Source organism: Neoarius graeffei, chromosome 11 (genome assembly GCF_027579695.1).
Source record: "Neoarius graeffei isolate fNeoGra1 chromosome 11, fNeoGra1.pri, whole genome shotgun sequence".
Lineage (NCBI taxonomy): Eukaryota > Metazoa > Chordata > Actinopteri > Siluriformes > Ariidae > Neoarius > Neoarius graeffei.
This window is the reverse complement of record NC_083579.1, coordinates 8,900,745-8,921,087: the sequence shown is the minus strand read 5'-3', so window position 1 is coordinate 8,921,087 and position 20,343 is coordinate 8,900,745. Positions and strand designations below refer to the sequence as shown.

At 41.9% G+C, this 20,343-nt stretch overlaps 1 protein-coding gene across 2 annotated transcripts in view; it reads right to left on the bottom strand.

Moving 5' to 3' along the window:
* chrm3a (cholinergic receptor, muscarinic 3a) overlaps positions 1-20,343 on the bottom strand; it is a 430,205-nt gene that overhangs the window by 18,819 nt on the left and 391,043 nt on the right. For both annotated transcript variants that reach the window (XM_060932875.1, XM_060932874.1), the window contains exon 3: positions 10,055-10,141. The gene's annotated coding sequence lies outside the window, so the exon portion shown is untranslated. The remainder of the gene's footprint in view (positions 1-10,054; positions 10,142-20,343) is intronic.

The window sequence follows — 20,343 nt, the reverse complement described above, 5'->3', positions numbered from 1 at the left end:
AATGTTCCTTTCTACCTATAGTGTCTTGCTTTAATATGTGTGGACATAAAAAAAAGAAACAACTCTATACAATAAGATTCATTCCTGCTTTGAACAGATATAACACACAGTACTGATGTAAAGATATTGGTGGTGTTGGGGCAATTCACATTTAATACTTCGGTCATGGTTTGCTGTATTCCCCAGACACATACACTGCGCTTCAGTAGCCTGCTTCAACTAAGCCCTATTCAGAGGGGATGAGTTCTACATGGGAAGTTGTGGTAATTCCTTCATTCCTTTACAGGTGCTGCTCTCGGGTCTTATTTTTTTTTTCCTCCAAACAAAATTCTAAGAAAGGTTATGTTTTTCAGACAAGTACAGTTAACAGTTATTCCAAGAAATCGAGTCGTACATGAGCTGACAGCTGACGAGGCACGTAGCACCGAGTTGTTTATAAGCCATGTACAATGAGATTGAGTGGAATAATTGTTTTATTCTATCCACATTCACTGGATTTTGAGAAACTTTTTTTTTTTTTGCAAATTTGATAAATAAAAACTTTACACAAAACGTCCCTGTGCTCACTCTAGGACCCAAATTGTTTTAGCGAAAAGTGCTAAAGACTCAAATTTGTGACGCCTCACCGAATCCAGGGACACATGTCGACCGAAATGAATCCGAGATAATCACAAAAGAAGCATTTTTTTTTTCTAAATTTGTGATTTTTGTTTTTTTCCATCATGTGCAAGTTGAGATCTTGAAGAATGCAATCAGTATTTCAGATAATAGATTGTTTTGTTGGAAAAGCATACATTTTTTTGTTGCAAATTGTCTCGTTTTTGTCAGGACTGTAGCCTGCTGGGGGGTGCAGGTAAATTACCATATGGGACATTCACATGATTTAAGTCTTTTTTTTTTTCGCGAATCAGCTGTATGATACGAGCTGAGCTCGTGGCTACTTAAGCTGCATACAGGCATGTAATTTCACTATGGAATGAGTTACTAAACAGAGTGCAGAGGAGCTGAAACACCGCGAAGCAAAAAGACACACGGTATTTACATCGGAGATAACCATTTCTAGCAAAAAAACCCAACCAAAAGGAAGCTAGGATTACATTCCATCGGAGGCATTGGTGTGTGCAAGGTGCCGTTTCTCTTTCTGATGGGGTGAGTTTATTAATCTAAGGCTGTGTGGTTATTTTTGCATGTAACGGAGAGTGTTGTGGTTTGGTTAAGCCTAGGTCACAACCGGACGTACGATTTTTTGGCCGTGTGATTTTTGGCGTTTCCCAAATCGCTGCGGTTTTTTTTGTTCATGGAGAAAGACGCACGTTGGCCGTAAGTTTGTCTTGCAACCTGAAAAAAACGTAAGCGCCCGTAGAGTTTGTTTGACATGACAAAGAACCTCTGCGGCCAGTCTGCGGCTCGAAAATCAGCACATCACACGCGCGCGCTCTCGTGCGTTTCACGCGCCCTCCGTGCGTTTCTTGCGTTTTTTGCATGTAGACCGGCCGTAGGAGCGTGCACTGTACGGCCGGTTGTGACCGAGGCTTTACATGAAACTAGTGTTGTGTTAGTTGTGTCATCATCGTGCTATCTTTCTTTCTTACGGTGTGAGTAATTTTTCAACCACAAAACGTTAAAGTATACTTTAGGACTTATTTTTGTACTTCATAATTGTGTTGGGCATACTTTGCATGGAAGGAAAATTGACGTGGTGATCTTTGCTTACATGAAAGTAGTATCGTGCTAGCTCGTAGGGGGTAGGGCTTTCCTTAATGTCATGCAAATGAGCAGCATTATGTGCCCGCCCTGCACCCAGAGTAGCTGAGATGGAAAACTTTGAGGGCGATTTTCTCCCTTTTCTGTTTTAAGAAGTATACACTTTCAAAAGGCCACACATTCTTCAAATATTGTCAGATCTCCACGTGGAAGGCATCATTGGAAAGCTTAGAAACTGTACTTTCTGAATCTGTCAATAACTCAAAATGCCCCCGGGCCGACATGTGTCCCTGGATTCTGGATTTGGGCACATTTTTCTTTAGCAATTTGCAATTTCGCTTGGCAAGAAATGCTAAAAGAACAATTTTCTTTTTAGCAAAGTAATTTTTTTAGCAAGATATCTTATACTTCTAAATGTTTCTTGCACCGACATAATATTGAAAAATGAATTGTTATTGTAGTTTGTTGGTGTTTCAATAGCGTTTGCAAGCTTGTTTCCTGCCTTTGTCTTTCCATGTCCTTGATTTATGTTCATAGCATGCTTATTTATTCTTGAATCCTCTTATTTTGATCATTTCATCAACTGTATATATGTAATGAAATTGTGTGTTTAATTTAACCCGCTTAATCTGGTTTACGGAGTCCACATTTTTCATTATAATTATATCTAACATCTGGTGTCATGTGCTTTGCATTCTTTGCTATCTATGCACCTTTTAGCCCTTAGTCACCCTCTGTAGTATGCTGACTGGCCTGTGTGTGTGTGTGTGTGTGTGTGTGTGTTTCTTTGTTTAGGGGGAGGGGGTGTCTTTATGGGTAGGATGAAGGGAGCTCAGGGAGTTAAAATCAATGGTTGTTTCTTATAAATTAATCTCATAACCCAAATGTAATGATATTCACCATTAATTTCCCAAATGAAACACTTGCAGTCAAAACTTTGAACCATGTGCATCAAAACGCTCTGAAAACAAGGTACACTTGGTCGATATATCCTGGTTCATCTGTGAGTTCTTCCAAAGTTCTGTCAGGGTTGATATTATGTAGAAAATACGTCTTTAGAATGGTTATATCGTGTTTTTATCCCTAACTGAGAAAGCTAACAGAATATTCTAATATGTTATCTCACTTTTTAGATAATTTTTTGTCATACGTAAAGTCGGATAATTTATTTTAAACAAACCTCGCTATAATCTTGTTCACTAATGAGCAAGAATTGCCGACATTATCAGCGCAACTCGGAAATTGGTCATTTTATACAGTATGTAAGGTCCGATGCTATTGGAAGACGTAATTTGCGGTCAACCAATAAGAAGCTTCGAAACTCGGGGGCATTGGTTATAAATCAAAACATCGAAGATGGACACGAAAGGTACTGTTTATCTTGAGAAATCGCAATTGTTTGATGGATTTTGCTTAAACTTTAAATGACTTTCGCATAAAATGCGAATACAGATGATTTTCTTTTCGCAAATTGGAATAAAACTTCGCAATTTGCGGACGTGTGAGCGGCTAGCGTGAGCCCAGCGTCCGACAAAATCATTTCCGCTTAGAATGTAAACAAGCAGGCGAAATGACAGGCGCGATTTGTGAAAAATGCTATAATAATAATAATAATAATAATAATAATAATAATTCTTGAAAAAAAAGAAACTGGTACGTTCTTACAATCAAACACTTTTTTTCCATATTTTGTTGCTTTTTATGTATTTTTGGGGGTTTCGCTTTCGAGTAGAGTTTTTATTTCGTCTTTGGTTGGTTCAGTAACACGCGCTGCCATTTTCTTCTTCTTTAGGGTTTTTTTGCCAATTGGCAAACCAACTTAAGCATTACTGCCACCGACTGGGCTGGAGTGTGGAATGGGAGATATTGGGGAAAAACAAACAAACAAAAAAACCCTATACGCTTGGCTATTTCTGTTTCTTTTAAATACTTGATAAAGTGATATATTTGACTTGATGCGCGCCGCCATTTTGTTTTTTCTCTACTCACTGTATGAGAGCCGATATCCTAGTAGTAGAGTAGCCAATCAAGGCCAATTTATGCTGACAACCCAGTCCTCGCAGATGGCGTTGCAGATGGCGTCTGCGAACACCCCCCCCCTTCGCAGACGCTCTGCGTGCACCTCCCAAAAATTGTGACCACCACAGACAGCCTCGCAGACAGCGTCGCAAACAAGAGGGCTCTGATTGGTCCACTCTACATCCGCTCTACACGCACTTCCGCTTCCCTACTTTCCCGGTTTGTTTTGTTTTCACGACCGCCATTTTTAAAAACACGAGCGAAGATGGAGCGGCACGAAGAGCGGTTGATCGAGGAAGTGAGGAAGTACGTACATCTATACGACTCCAGTTCTAGTCATTATAAGTAACCGGAGGATAAACACTCTACTAACCACACCCACCAACTACTCCTAGCGATTTCGCGCCCCCTTGCGTTGTGGCGGTGAATAACATCGCGCACGCCTATTACTCCCCGCTCAACGATAAATTACAACTGTCTGTGAAAAGCTATCTGCGAAAGCCTTGTCGCAAGAGCATGCAGAGGCCTTCAGAGCACGCGATTGCTCATATCCAGTGAATGTGGATAGTATAATGTCTAACAGATTATAAAAGGTATATTTGATTTCCCGAGAAATTAAATCAAATGAAGGGGTGGTGTAATGTGGCGGAGTTACTACAGTATGACCACCTCGCATTCATTGTTTTCCAATAACTGCACCGAGTTATCAACTTAGAACGAGTGCATTAATATAAACCTGCGATTTGCAGCTGCAGGATTGTCAGATTACAGAAGATTAATCCCACAGACCAATCAGGATCCAGAATTCGACAGCACTACAGGGCATAAAGAATCTTAAATGCACATGTCTGCTGTGGTTCTCACTGACCTGGAGTGTGTGAAGTGCAAGCACAAGCGCTTTGTGACTTGTAGAACTTATCGATGACTGTGTAGAATATTTCTGCCAAATATATCTGCTGTTCAGTCAAGCGAGAAACTGAGTTTTTATCATCAGCGCGCGCACACACGCACACACCCTTTTCATTTTGGATGGAACCAGACTTGGTTATAGGCCATTCCTTGGATGTGTAACCATTTTAATCTCAATTCTTTCCTTTCAGGTACACCTCCGTCCCTCTCCTGACCGTCCACTCTGACCCGAGCCAGTATCTGATTGTTTCCCAGGGACGAGGCAAAAATAGAATCGATACTTATTCTGTCTTCTATGCTTTTCAGTCATCTCCTTCTCCACTGCCAGCACCCTGTCATCATCAGTTCACTGTGATGATCATGCTGGCACGCTGTACCTCACAAAGTGCTAAACCGTGTGTATGTGTGAGTGGGTGGGTGGGTGTGCGTGCGTGGTGTAAAAGACGACGACGACTAAGTAATAGCAGACCACCTAAGAGTTGGAAAGACCGTCTGGAAGAAGTGGATTAGGCACAGGCAGAGTGTTATTTACACTAAGAGGTCAAAGTGTCATGGTCAAGTGTGTTTATACTCTCAGGTAATTCCACAGAGAAATGTTATTATAGCTCTTGAGTTAAGTGCTCATAGTGATGAATGTCCCACTGATGCATCCATCTCTTTACATTTTAGAGCAACACCCCAGATACGTATGGAATAATACAAGTGCATTTTAAGGTCTTGATGAAAGAACAGAACAGTTCATGACAATGATCCAGAGTGTGTTCCAGCCCTGCTTCCAGTGTTTCTTGGGATAGAATCCAAATCCACCAGGACTGACCAGGACAAAGTTCTGACTGAAGATGAATTAATAACGACTTGACCATTGGGCTGTCTTAGGTCATCTCTGAATGGTCATTTGGTTGGTGTTTGAGGGTTATATTCAAAGGGTAATTGGGTTGTTTTTGGGTTTGCGTCTAATAGCAGTTGGGCTGGTTTTTTGTGATTAGATTCTAACGGTCAATGGGATAGTTTTGGGGTTTGCTTTTAACCGTCATTGGGCTGGTTTCTAGGCTCGCTCCAAATGGCCTATGGGCTGGTTTTGGTACAATTCCGAATGAGTGTTAGGCTGATTTTCGGTCCATTCCAAATGGCCATCGGGCTGCGTTCTTTGTTTGCTTTGATTGGCCATTGGCTGGCTTTTTGATTTGCTCTGAATGGTCACTGGACTGTTTTTTTTTTTATTTACTCTGAATGGTCACTGGGCTGTTTTTTGGATTTGCTTTGAATGGTCACTGGACTTTTTTTTTTAAATTATTTATTTATTTTATTTGCTTTGAATGGTCACCAGGCTTGGGCGGCACGGTGGTGTAGTGGTTAGCGCTGTCGCCTCACAGCAAGAAGGTCCTGGGTTCGAGCCCCGTGGCCGGCGAGGGCCTTTCTGTGTGGAGTTTGCATGTTCTCCCCGTGTCTGCGTGGGTTTCCTCCGGGTGCTCCGGTTTCCCCCACAGTCCAAAGACATGCAGGTTAGGTTAACTGGTGACTCTAAATTGACCGTAGGTGTGAATGTGAGTGTGAATGGTTGTCTGTGTCTATGTGTCAGCCCTGTGATGACCTGGCGACTTGTCCAGGGTGTACCCCGCCTTTCGCCCGTAGTCAGCTGGGATAGGCTCCAGCTTGCCTGCGACCCTGTAGAAGGATAAAGCGGCTAGAGATGATGAGATGAGATGATTTTATTTGCTTTGAATGGTCACTGAGCTGTTTTTTTTTTCTCTGAATGGTAACCAGGCTGTTTTTTTTTTTGTTTTTTTTTTGCTCTGAATGGTCACCGGGCTAGTTGTTTTAATTTTCTCTGAATGGTCACTGGACTGGTTTTTGGATTCACTCTGAATGGTCACTGGACTGGTTTTTGGATTCACTCTGAATGGTCACTGGACTGGTTTTTTGATTCACTCTGAATGGTCACTGGACTGGTTTTTGGATTCACTCTGAATGGTCACTGGACTGGTTTTTGGATTTGCTTTGAATGGTCACTGGACTTTTTTTTTTTTTTTATTTGCTTTGAATGGTCACCGGGCTTTCTTTTTTTTTTTCTCTGAATGGTCACTGGGCTGGTTTTTTATTATTTTTTATTTATTTTATTTGCTTTGAATGGTCACCAGGCTGTTTTTTTTTTTTTTTTGCTTTGAATGATCACCGGGCTAGTTTTTTTTTTTTTTTCTCTGAATGGTCACTGGGCTGGTTTTTGGATTCGCTTTGAATAGTCACTGGACTTTTTTTTATTATTTTTTATTTATTTTATTTGCTTTGAATGGTCACCAAGCTGGGTTTTTTTTCTCTGAATGGTCACCAGGCTGTTTTTTTTTTTTTGGCTCTGAATGGTCACCGGGCTAGTTGTTTTAATTTTCTCTGAATGGTCACTGGGCTGGTTTTCTGATGCAGACCTGGCAATGCTCATCACCTTGAATCATTACAGTTTTAGGGGCTTTTTAATGGAGTGTAATATGTCTCAATATATTTAAAGCGATGCACTGCAGCAATTAATCTTTCCTCCATTAAAGGAAATGGAAACGTAAAGGATCCTTTTTTTTTTAACCTCAACACTGCCAAAATCATAATGTGTTAGGTGCTAGTTGGTGTTACAACAGTGCCTCATTAGCATCTAATACTTAACAAATTACATATTTCTCCTAAGTAACAGTCCATTTACTACTCCAGTCGCTGTTTAAATGGGGATTTAGAATAGTTTAGAAAAAAAGAAACTCAGAAATACTAGGAAAAAAGCTAAACTACAGGCAGCTCACATTAAATAACTTTGGAGTAGTGATTAATTTTTACTGATACATGTGTGCGTTGTTCTTTTTGCACTCATTAGTCTGGCCAGCTCTGTAGGTTTAAGGTTTACCTACATTTTTCTTTTTACCCCTACATCCCTGGTAGCCATGATATTAAACTTTTATGCCGGGAAAATTGCTTACTTACCCTCAGCTTTCCACTGCTTATCAATAAACAATGATCAGCATCATGTATAATTAACCTATACATTTACTTGGGGCTTTTGCAGGTATCTGATAAAATCAATAGCATGCAGTGATGCACTGAAACTGAAAGAATAGAAAAGCAGACTCAGACTGCAACAATAAAAAAAAAAAAAAACATGCAGAAACATTCTCCACTGCATGTATCAGGTCATCAAGCATGTGTGTATCGATCTGGCCTCATGTAAATAATACCTTAATGCTGGCCAGGCTCAATCCATCAGCGGCAGCCCCTGGGCATTGCTGTGATATCAACAGGCAGGTGATCTGGCTGATCTTCCAGCGCAATGTGCAATGGTAGCTTTTTTTTTTTTAAACAGCATCCAACATGGATGAACTTAAATTAAAGATGTTCCTTATAACCCTATTCAAACATGTATTTTATGTAATGCTGTGCGTAGTATTATATCTTTGCTCAGGTAGCATCTCATTATGAAAGCCTCTGTGTGTGTGTGTAGGAATCATGTCTGAAATGTTCCTGAGATATGGCTCCTATAACCCAAAAGAGTTTGGTTGCTGGGGAACAAGACATACAAAATCCCAAAGAGATGAAGAATTAAAAATTAAAAACTCAATCTGGTACCACCTGAGGTTTAAACCTTTAAAAAAAAAAAACCTCTCATGCTGCTGTCCTCTAAAACACTCTTAATTTGACAGAGGCTATAAACCTGGAGATCAGAGTGTGAGGAATCTGCTTCAGCCAGCTCTCTTTGTCCGAGGTCTGTAGCCAGCTGTGTTGTGGATTTAAAAAAAATAGCTCAACCTTTTGCTGAGCTGCATCTGCTTTATTGTCATTATCTAATCTGGGTTCTCTGGGTCATCTGTGCTTCCTGTCTAATTTTACATTCTATGTCTCCTGCTTCATTATCTGTTCTATGAATCATGCGTATTTATCCAATCGAAGTTCACCAGATCTGTCCTCCGTGTCGTAAGCTGATCTATGTCCCCCGTGTCATCAGCTGACCTGCGTCCTCTCTTAAATTTGTACCATTTTCATCTTACAAATATTGCTGTCTCTCGTGGCCATATTACCTGATCTGCCCCCCGTGGCCATATTACCTGATCTGCCCCCCCCGTGGCCATATTACCTGATCTGCCCCCCCCGTGGCCATATTACCTGATCTGCCCCCCCCGTGGCCATATTACCTGATCTGCCCCCCCCCGTGGCCATATTACCTGATCTGCCCCCCCCGTGGCCATATTACCTGATCTGCCCCCCCGTGGCCATATTACCTGATCTGCCCCCCCCGTGGCCATATTACCTGATCTGCCCCCCCGTGGCCATATTACCGGATCTGCCCCCCCCCCCCCCCCCGTGGCCATATTACCGGATCTGCCCCCCCGTGGCCATATTACCTGATCTGCCCCCCGTGGCCATATTACCTGATCTGCCCCCCCCGTGGCCATATTACCTGATCTGCCCCCCCGTGGCCATATTACCTGATCTGCCCCCCCGTGGCCATATTACCTGATCTGCCCCCCCCGTGGCCATATTACCTGATCTGCCCCCCCCCGTGGCCATATTACCTGATCTGCCCCCCCCCGTGGCCATATTACCTGATCTGCCCCCCCCCCGTGGCCATATTACCTGATCTGCCCCCCCCGTGGCCATATTACCTGATCTGCCCCCCCCGTGGCCATATTACCTGATCTGCCCCCCCCCCCCCCCCCGTGGCCATATTACCGGATCTGCCCCCCGTGGCCATATTACCTGATCTGCCCCCCCGTGGCCATATTACCTGATCTGCCCCCCCGTGGCCATATTACCTGATCTGCCCCCCCGTGGCCATATTACCTGATCTGCCCCCCCCGTGGCCATATTACCGGATCTGCCCCCCCCGTGGCCATATTACTGGATCTGCGCCCCCCCCCCGTGGCCATATTACTGGATCTGCCCCCCCGTGGCCATATTACCGGATCTGCCCCCCCGTGGCCATATTACCTGATCTGCCCCCCGTGGCCATATTACCTGATCTGCCCCCCCGTGGCCATATTACCTGATCTGCCCCCCCCGTGGCCATATTACCTGATCTGCCCCCCCCGTGGCCATATTACCTGATCTGCCCCCCGTGGCCATATTACCTGATCTGCCCCCCCATGGCCATATTACCTGATCTGCCCCCCCATGGCCATATTACCTGATCTGTCCCCCGTGGCCATATTGCCTGATCTGTCCCCCATGGCCATATTACCTGATCTGTCATTGCATCATTACCTAATGTGTCCTCTGCATTATTACCTGATCTGTGTCCTCTCTTACATTTATACCATCACAAACATAGCTTGTTTTATTTCATTTAAAAATCAAACTAAATTCAAATCCATCCTAGATGTTCCAAAATGCAGCTTAGTTACAATAAAGCAGTTTCAGCTAAGAATATTTAAGTGTGTGTGTGTTGCAAGTCTACCTTTTCTACCTATCTTTTCTCCTGGTAGCTTTCTGCTGGCTCAAAGGCTCATGGGATTTGGGATATCCTGCAGAGGGAGATCGGGTCCTGTGAACAGACAACAAAGAGCCAGATTTCACAGCTGCCTTTACTGAACACACACACACACACACTTTCACAAACACTCACATGATTGAGCTATTGTACACAATAACAGAGTTATCATGTAATTAATCCTACAAATTTAGGCTGTAGTGTCAAATCAAATCATGGCCATCCTAAACCTCATGCTTGAGTGAGTGCGTGCGTGCGCGCGTGTGCTTACACTCCATATGGCATGCAATGATCATCAAGTACAATTAATATTAAATTTACTGAGTACTTATGTGATGTAAAGATTATCATCTCATTCTGTTCCATTCCCTCTCTCTCTCTCTCTATGGTTGTGCAGTGGTACCCAGTCCTTACATGGCATCTTAAAGTTGCCGTAGTGGACAGAAGCTGTCCAAGAGAAGAAAAGCACATGGGCTCCTGTGTAAACACAACGTGGGCACTGGAATGCCTGCGCTGCGAGTGTTAGACAGTAAACATCCGCTTTCACATACATTCAACATACAATAAGGAGCGACATCAACACTACGCACACAAGTGCACCCTGAAACGTTTACGCTCGTAGAGAAACATCTCAGAATCTGGTCCTACTTGTTGTTTAGTGCTGCATTTTTGCTATTCCTGTGAAAAGTTAGCGCTCATCATTGGTAGCAATCTGAAACATAAACGGCCAATTCTTCAGCAAAGAGGCCAAAAGTATGAAATGATTAAGCTTGCCTTAACTTGTGAGCTCAGTGATATTGCTCAAGTATGGAATCCAAGGCACTGAAAAACAGATTTAAAAACCATCACCCCAATTATAGCAATGTCGCTTCAGAGAAATCTTGGTTTGAATTTTAAGAAATTTAAGTTTCAGTTTTTTCTGATGTGATTCTGTTGCTGCCTTTTCTTTCCTCGTAAAATATTTTGCGTTCAGAATTAAACACAGCCAGTTTTTCCTCTGCTTTTTTAGAGTCAAAAGATATCCTAAAAAATGTGTTTTTATTTAATACCATTATCTTGAGTACTGCAACTAAAAAAAAAAAAAAGTTACCACGTTGTTTTGCTGTGAATGTAATTCAGTTACCGAAGAATTACCCAAATGATAACCGTCAGGTTTCACTGTTCACTTCTAAACTCAAAAAGAGCACGGTGTTTCGAATCTCACTCACCATTTTGTATTGATGTTCAATGTCAAATTAAGGCAAACGCTACGATTCGTTTAGTGGAGACGTCAATGCAAAGGCTGGACTCAACGCAGCTATACAATACGACACGATTGTGCTGCGTTACACCAGAGACTCAAATTGATTTTCAACCCCTTTGGCATAGATTTTTACACCGGATGCCCTTCCTGACGCAAACCCTCCCCAATCTTTCCAGGCTTGGGACTGGCACCAAGTATGCACCGGCTTGTGCAAACCCAGTGGCTGGGTATTTTTACTTAATCTGCATGTCACTCAGCAGAGTGTAATGAAGAGGTGGGCGGACTAAAGTGCCACTGCAGTTAAAGCAGCAGCCTTGGGCCCAAAAGGTCGCCAGGTCGATTCCCAGGACCGGCAGGAAAAATGTGACGGGAGTTAAGTGAAAGAACAGCACTTTCCCCTCCCTCTGTATCATGGCTAAAGTGCCCTTCAGCAAGGCATCTAACCCTCACCTGCTCCCCGGGTGCTGTAGCGTAGCTGCCCACTGCTTCCAATGGGTTAAATGCAGAGGAGGAATTTTGCTGTGCTTGAGTGTACATGTGACAAAATAAAAGGCTTCTTCTTCTTGACTCTCTTTAGGTATTGGCAGGTAGTCAAATGGCATTGGGGTTGGTTTAGAGATCTCATGTTAATTATATGGCCCTGGTCACACTATTAGTACCACTCCAACAAATGTCATGTCTAAGCTCCTATCAGATCGCGTTAGATATTTTTCACCAAAATCACATGTGGGGCGGCACAGTGGTGTAGTGGTTAGCACTGTCGCCTCACAGCAAGAAGGTCCTGGGTTCGAGCCCAGCGGCCGACGAGGGCCTTTCTATGCGGAGTTTGCATGTTCTCCCCATGTCTACGTGGGTTTCCTCCGGGTGCTCCACAATCCAAAGACATGCAGGTTAGGTTAATTGGTGGCTCTAAATTGACCGTAGGTGTGAATGGTTGTTTGTCTCTGTGTGTCAGCCCTGCGATAACCTGGCGACTTGTCCAGGGTGTACCCCGCCTTTCGCCCGTAGTCAGCTGGGATAGGCTCCAGCTTGCCCGTGACCCTGCACAGGATAACCAGTTATGGATAATGGATGGATAATATCCCACAATGCATCATGAAAAGTAGCGTACAACCAATGGTCCCTAACCATACCATCATGCGTTGTGGTTGCACATTTTCACAGAGCTGTAAAAGCAGTTTCATAAAGACCGTTAGGCATTTTAGATTGAGTATAGCAATAGTTTGTTTTTCCTTATGACAACGGGCACGAGACAAATTTATAAGTCGTGGCACGAAAATGGCAATGATATTGTAGTGTCTTGGAAGGAATGAACGGAGGAAGAAACATATTATAAACAGACATTCAAGTGCAATTAAAATAGTAAGAGAATAGAAAATAAGCTAAAATAGCATAAGACCGATAAAATGCAAGAATAAAAGAGTGTAGAATGAGGAATTAATCCAAAGCCTCAAATTTGATTTAATAAAAAGCAGCAGGAAAGAAGAAAAAGTATTCAGCCGTGATTTAAAAGAACTGAAGGATGCAGCGCAGACAAAGTACGTTGTACTGATTAATGTGGGAAATACGCTCAGTATAACATGGATTTATCACAAAAATACATTCAGGCATTTATTATTTTGCTATCTTAGTCTTAGCAGTGGGACTATACCTAGCTCATGGAAGACAGCACTGGTCCTTCCACTGTTAAAAGGTGGCGATCCCTCTATTTTAGATAACTACCGTCCCATTTCGAGGCTGTCTGTCACAGCTAAAGTTTTTGAATCTCTTTTAAATGAACAACTGAAGTGTTTTTTTAACAGAAAATAATATTTTAAGTTCCTCACAATCAGGTTTTAGACAAGGCCACAGAACAATAACTGCAGTTACATCTGTTACAAATGATATCATCACTGCCTTGGATAACAAAAAATCATGTGCAGCACTTTTTGTTGACCTAACCAAAGCTTTCGACTCTGTAGACCATGGGCTTCTTTTACAGAGCCTGAAATGTATAGGTTGTAGTGATGGTGTATTGAACTGGTTCACTAATTATTTAACTGGGAGAACTCAGTGTGTGTCGGTCGAAAATTATAATTCTAAATATCTACAGGTGAAGATGGGTGTTCCTCAAGGATCCATTTTGGGGCCCATTTTGTTTTCTATTTTTATTAATAATCTCGATGCAGGTTTAGAACTGGCCAAAGTTCACCTCTATGCAGATGATACAATTATCTACACTACAGCATCATCTGTTCAAAGGGCAGTAGATTCTTTACAGTCTTCTTTTAACACTCTGCAGGTCTCCCTTCTTAGGCTGAAATTGGTTTTGAATGCCAAAAAGACTAAATTTATGGTTTTAACACGCTCTCGATTAACTAACTCAAATTATGTTGTTTCAACACTAGATGGCAGTCATCTAGAGAGGGTTACCTGTTACAAATACCTAGGTATATGGCTTGATGACAAACTGTCCCTTGGCACCCACATAGATAGTCTCTTAAAAAAGCTAAGGCCAAAGTTAGGTTTTTATTTTCGTTTGAAAAAATGTTTTCCTTTTGCTGCCAGAAAGAATCTAGTTCAAAGTACTTTTATGGCAGTTATAGACTATGGTGATATACAACCCCGATTCCAAAAAAGTTGGGACAAAGTACAAATTGTAAATAAAAACAGAATGCAATAATTTACAAATCTCAAAAACTGATATTGTATTCACAATAGAACATAGACAACATATCAAATGTCGAAAGTGAGACATTTTGAAATTTCATGCCAAATATTGGCTCATTTGAAATTTCATGACAGCAACACATCTCAAAAAAGTTGGGACAGGGGCAATAAGAGGCTGGAAAAGTTAAAGGTACAAAAAAGGAACAGCTGGAGGACCAAATTGCAACTCATTAGGTCAATCGGCAATAAGTCATTAACATGACTGGGTATAAAAAGAGCATCTTGGAGTGGCAGCGGCTCGCAGAAGTAAAGATGGGAAGAGGATCACCAATCCCCCTAATTCTGCGCCGACAAATAGTGGAGCAATATCAGAAAGGAGTTCGACAGTGTAAAATTGCAAAGAGTTTGAACATATCATCATCTACAGTGCATAATATCATCAAAAGATTCAGAGAATCTGGAAGAATCTCTGTGCATAAGGGTCAAGGCCGGAAAACCATACTGGGTGCCCGTGATCTTCGGGCCCTTAGACGGCACTGCATCACATACAGGCATGCTTCTGTATTGGAAATCACAAAATGGGCTCAGGAATATTTCCAGAGAACATTATCTGTGAACACAATTCACCGTGCCATCCGCCGTTGCCAGCTAAAACTCTATAGTTCAAAGAAGAAGCCGTATCTAAACATGATCCAGAAGCGCAGACGTCTTCTCTGGGCCAAGGCTCATTTAAAATGGACTGTGGCAAAGTGGAAAACTGTTCTGTGGTCAGACGAATCAAAATTTGAAGTTCTTTATGGAAATCAGGGACGCCGTGTCATTCGGACTAAAGAGGAGAAGGACGACCCAAGTTGTTATCGGCGCTCAGTTCAGAAGCCTGCATCTCTGATGGTATGGGGTTGCATTAGTGCGTGTGGCATGGGCAGCTTACACATCTGGAAAGACACCATCAATGCTGAAAGGTATATCCAGGTTCTAGAGCAACATATGCTCCCATCCAGACGACGTCTCTTTCAGGGAAGACCTTGCATTTTCCAACATGACAATGCCAAACCACATACTGCATCAATTACAGCATCATGGCTGCGTAGAAGAAGGGTCCGGGTACTGAACTGGCCAGCCTGCAGTCCAGATCTTTCACCCATAGAAAACATTTGGCGCATCATAAAACGGAAGATACGACAAAAAAGACCTAAGACAGTTGAGCAACTAGAATCCTACATTAGACAAGAACGGGTTAACATTCCTATCCCTAAACTTGAGCAACTTGTCTCCTCAGTCCCCAGACGTTTACAGACTGTTGTAAAGAGAAAAGGGGATGTCTCACAGTGGGAAACATGGCCTTGTCCCAACTTTTTTGAGATGTGTTGCTGTCATGAAATTTAAAATCACCTAATTTTTCTCTTTAAATGATACGTTTTCTCAGTTTAAACATTCGATATGTCATCTATGTTCTATTCTGAATAAAATATGGAATTTTGAAACTTCCACATCATTGCATTCCATTTTTATTTACAATTTGTACTTTGTCCCAACTTTTTTGGAATCGGGGTTGTAATATACAGTATATGCATGCTGGCACATCCCTTCTGAAAAAGTTGGATGTGGTGTACCATTCTGCCCTGCGCTTCATAACAGGGGCAAACGCAAGGACGCATCACTGTAACCTTTATCATATGGTTCAGTGGACATCTCTGTCTATAAGAAAGAAAAGTCTTATTTTAATATTTGTTGCAAAAGCTATCTTAGGTAAGTTGCTGTTCTATATATCTAGTCTGCTTGTATGGCGTACTTACACTTATAGCACTTGTGCATCAGAGAAAATGCTTTTTCAAATTCCAATGTCACGAACAGAACTTGGTAAAACAGCCTTCTGTGCATATGCACCGTGTGCTTGGAATGAGCTACAAAATACACTAAATCTTGTGACAATACCCTCTATTGCATTTTTTAAAAATTGTTTAAAGTCAGTACTTACAGAACAGGGGCGATTTCTCAGAGACAACAAGGGAAGCCGAGCTTCCCCTAAAATTCTCTCCCCAAACTGCGGCGTCTACGACGTTGAATTCTCATTAAAACAATAACTTGCATAACATAATATATGCCCAAGATTGTATTTACGTTCATAACTATCCTGTAACTTATTTGAGTGATGTCTGACGAACTTGCAGTTCGCTATGAGAATCACCTTTGCTGCCAGGCTGTAACCTTTCTTATTTCAATGGGCTCTATGGACTGGCAGCAGTGTTGCCAGATTGGGCAGTTTTAAGTGCATTTTGGCGGGTTTTGAACATATTTTGGGATGGAAAACGTCAGCAGTATCTGGCAACACTGACTGGCAGCCGGGTATCCGTTGCAGTCTACGAGACGGCTCTGAACAGCCAATTTCGGCTAGTTGTTATTGGTTAAAATCAACAAAATCATCACTTCCAGGGAAGCCAGGCTTTTCTGGGACTAAACGAGACAGTGGGAGGGACAAGAAGCCGGGCTGATAAAGGATTATTGGAGGTAGTGTTTGCAAGACATGAGGAGAGCGGTACTTCGGCGAGGAACACGGAAGTATGATCAGTCAGTCCCTAGCGGATGTCGAGAAAGTGCAGTCGTGTGCTAAAGTGCTGTCCGAATTTCTTTTCATATAAACGGTTCTTCTCATTGATGTCTCTGTACATTACTCTGTAAATAAATGTAAATATTACTCGTTGTGCTCCGTTAACTTTCATCCATTCTATCAGTTTGATCATTCGTGAATTCACTCGTTTATTTCATTTGTAGTTCAATCTGGTTGTAGGCTAGCTTGAGCCTTATTGGGATCTGCAGTGCTAGCTGCTAACAGAAATTGGTAAAGTCTCTGGAAAGCACAACCAGCTGGTATGACAGGGTCACAGACCATTTTCTGGAAAAGGAGCGGAGGGCAGAATTTGTGTATAAATAGTGTTCATGTTCATGAATCTGAAGTGTGTATATTGTTCAGTAATGTTAAGAGAATGGTGGGCTCTGTGTTATAGGTTATACCTGGGTATAATATTCAAGGTTCTGTGTGTTGCATAGCCTACCTGGTTATGAATTTCCAGACTGTGTTGCAGAAGATGTTCAAGGATGTGTTGCACAGCTGGGTGTTGTGTTAAAGACTCTGTGTTGCATATCAGGGTATGATGTTCAAGGCTCTTCGTTGAATAGCCAGTGATTTTTGGATGTTTGATATTTTTGATTAAGGATATGAGGCACTAGCCTGGCAAGCCAGACTATAACATGAAATGTACAAGCAGAAATACTTTCTGCCACTAGGTAGGGTTGTCTAGTTCACTGTGCTAATGGGGCACACCTTTCTATGCTTTGATATCCGGCCTACAGGTTTTATGATGAATGCGTAAAATGGGCTTCCCCTGTTTTAAAAACCAGCAGCCGCCACTGTTACAGAAGAGTGTCATTATTTTTAATTAAGGCTACTGCTTCTTCATTTTATACTACTTATGTCTCATTTCTTTTTTTTTTTTTACTCTATGTGTGATTGTTGACTGTTTTGTCCTAGTGTTTTGGTTTATGTTAGTCTGTATTTCTTGTATGAAACTTTTAAGTCGCTATCTTGGCCAGGACTCCCTGGAAGATGAGATATTGTATCTCAATGGGACCTTCCTGGTAAAACATGAGATTTTGAAAACCCACCACTGATCTGGCACGTTTTAATTGTGCGACAGTAATGACGTAAATAACAGCGCGACGGAGTAGTGTCCGAAAGCATTTTTTTTTTTATTTGAACCAATCAGCTCACGATATGGTCCTCTATATAGAATTCCCTATATAGTGAGTAGGGAGTAGTGAATGAGTGAGTGATTTCAGACACAGCCACTGCGATTTGTTAACTTCAGGGTATTAAGAAATCAGAAAGTATAGTACTGGGTACATACAATTATGTTTCAGTTTGACCCCTTGTGCAACATAACTGGGACCAATAGCATGACCAGGACCATAAAGATTAATATGTACCAGTGGTTTGATTCACTCCCTCAGTCACTCACGTGTCTACACCCGTAGCGTAAACCATCCATGCGATGTAACTACTTTCCTAAAACAAATGCTTGATTTTCACTGAACATGTCATCACCGCACAGAAAAATCCCTTACACGTACTCAACCATTTTCATTTCAGGAGCCAGGCAGCCAATTTCTGCTGGATACGTCTGTTGATATTATCCAGACTATCCTGAAATGAATACTCTTTTCATGTTCATCCTTTCATACCCTCCAGAGCTGAGAAATATCATTAAATATTCTCTTTATAACCTTCACCTTCTGCAGAGTAATTGTTTGGCTGTGTTATTTGATAATCAAGACCAGTGCTTCAGACAGCCCGCGTCCTTTTCAAAAACATATTACACATTCAGCGCAATGACACTACAAGGCTGTTGGGAGATTTAAAGTGGGACTATGAAGAGAAAAACAGAATAATGCAACGTTTAGGTCACAGGCAGTCGATATGGAGACGTCGGGGTGAGCAGACGGCCATGATCACATATATATGGCATGACCGTGTAGAACTGCTTGAAAAGAGACCTCTAGCTAATCACCAAAAGGTTTCTAAGCAGATTCAAACATCTCAACCTAGTTGAGACAACTCGCATTGTGCTAGCGAGCTAACTAAGTACACTGCCTTTCTAGCATTATTATGATACCTGGACAACTCTAAAGGTTTTCGTAGACGAGTAATCTGAAATTCTTCATTAGGCAGCATTTCAAAGGTAGACAGAACCTGATAATCAGTTTGAACAAGGTGTTTAATCCAGCTGCATATAGCCACCGTCATCATTTCTCCCATCCCGTCACAGTTCCCACGCGCTTGTCTTTACTGTGGTTTCTGTTCTCGTCCTGGTCATCGACTTGTTACCTGACTGTGTTCACCTGTTCCGTGTTAGCGCTTGATCATTTTGCCTTTTCATATCCTCTGCGTCATTCTTTTGTTTTAATAAGTCATCTTCATTCAGAGTTCTGAGTTTCACTGTACTTCCTGGTTTTGACCCTTTCCTCTTTCCCTTGGTTATGGACATTGCTTGTCTGGGTTTCTACCTCCTATAGACTTGCATTACATTACAGGCATTGAGCAGATGCTCTTATCCACAGCGACGTACAGTACAACATGCCTTGCTCAAGGGCACTTCAGCCATTCCTGCTGGTCCAGGGAATCAAACTGGCAACCTTTTGGTCCCAAAGCTGTTTTTCCTAAGCAGTCGGTCATGGCTCCCCACTTATGATTTTTGGACTTGGCCCAATAAAGCAGAAGTCTTAGGCACATGTAAAGAAATGCTGTAGAGCAAAAATGGCTTAAAAATAATGAAATGAAATATTTCAATATAAAAAATAAATAAATACTATAAATCATAGTAAAGTAAGCCATGATAAATGAAACAAAATCAATATTTGGTTTGAGACGGAAAAAAAAATAGCCTCAATGAGGCTTTAGCTCATACCGGCCACCACTGTTGTGTGAGAGTTTGAAATCTGATCACTCCTGTAGGAGAAATAGCGATTTTTGTGAAATTGCACATGACCCCTGTGTAGCCGCATCCATGGCAGGTGGCGCCACCTGGTGAACAACTCTTGTTGGAATATGCCTTTAGAGTCTTCTGGGTGAGTTTCAGTGAAAACGTCCCAGCAGTTTATGAAGAGTAGTGTTTAACGTGACGAGTCATCTAAAAATTTCAGACACCCACAAAATCGTAAATGTGACATGTGGCACCACTGTCTTGACAACTTTTATGCATGCCCACCTGGGGAACATTGTCTGCGAGTTTGATCGAAATCCAACCAATTCTGTAGGAATAGCGATTTTTGTAAATTGTGGACAGACGACACGTGATCACATAAGCTCATTCGGCTCATGTGGTCTCCGGAACAATGAGTGCAGTTTGTTAAGGAAATGAGCTGTAGTTTTTACTGAGCATCTTACAGAACCAGACAGAGTTCTACTGGACATTTTTGGAGGGTTAGCACTATTTGATTTACACAACATGCCTACCACTTTAAAGGTGAAAATTGGTGTTTTATTGTGAGACAAACAATAATTAAGATGAAAAAACTGAAATCTGGAGTGTGCATAAGTATTCACCCTCTTTCATATGAAACCCCTAAATAAGAGCTGGTCCAACCAATTCACGTCATAAGTCACATAATTAGCTGATTAAGATCCACCTGTGTGCAATCAAAGTGTCACATGATCTGTCACATGATGTCTGTATAAAAATCAACCTGTTCTTGAAGGACCCTGACTCTGCAACACTACTAAGCAAGCAACATGAAAACCAAGGAGCCTCCAAACAAGTCAGAGACAAAGTTGTAGAGAAGTATAGATCAGAGTTGGGTTACAAAAAAT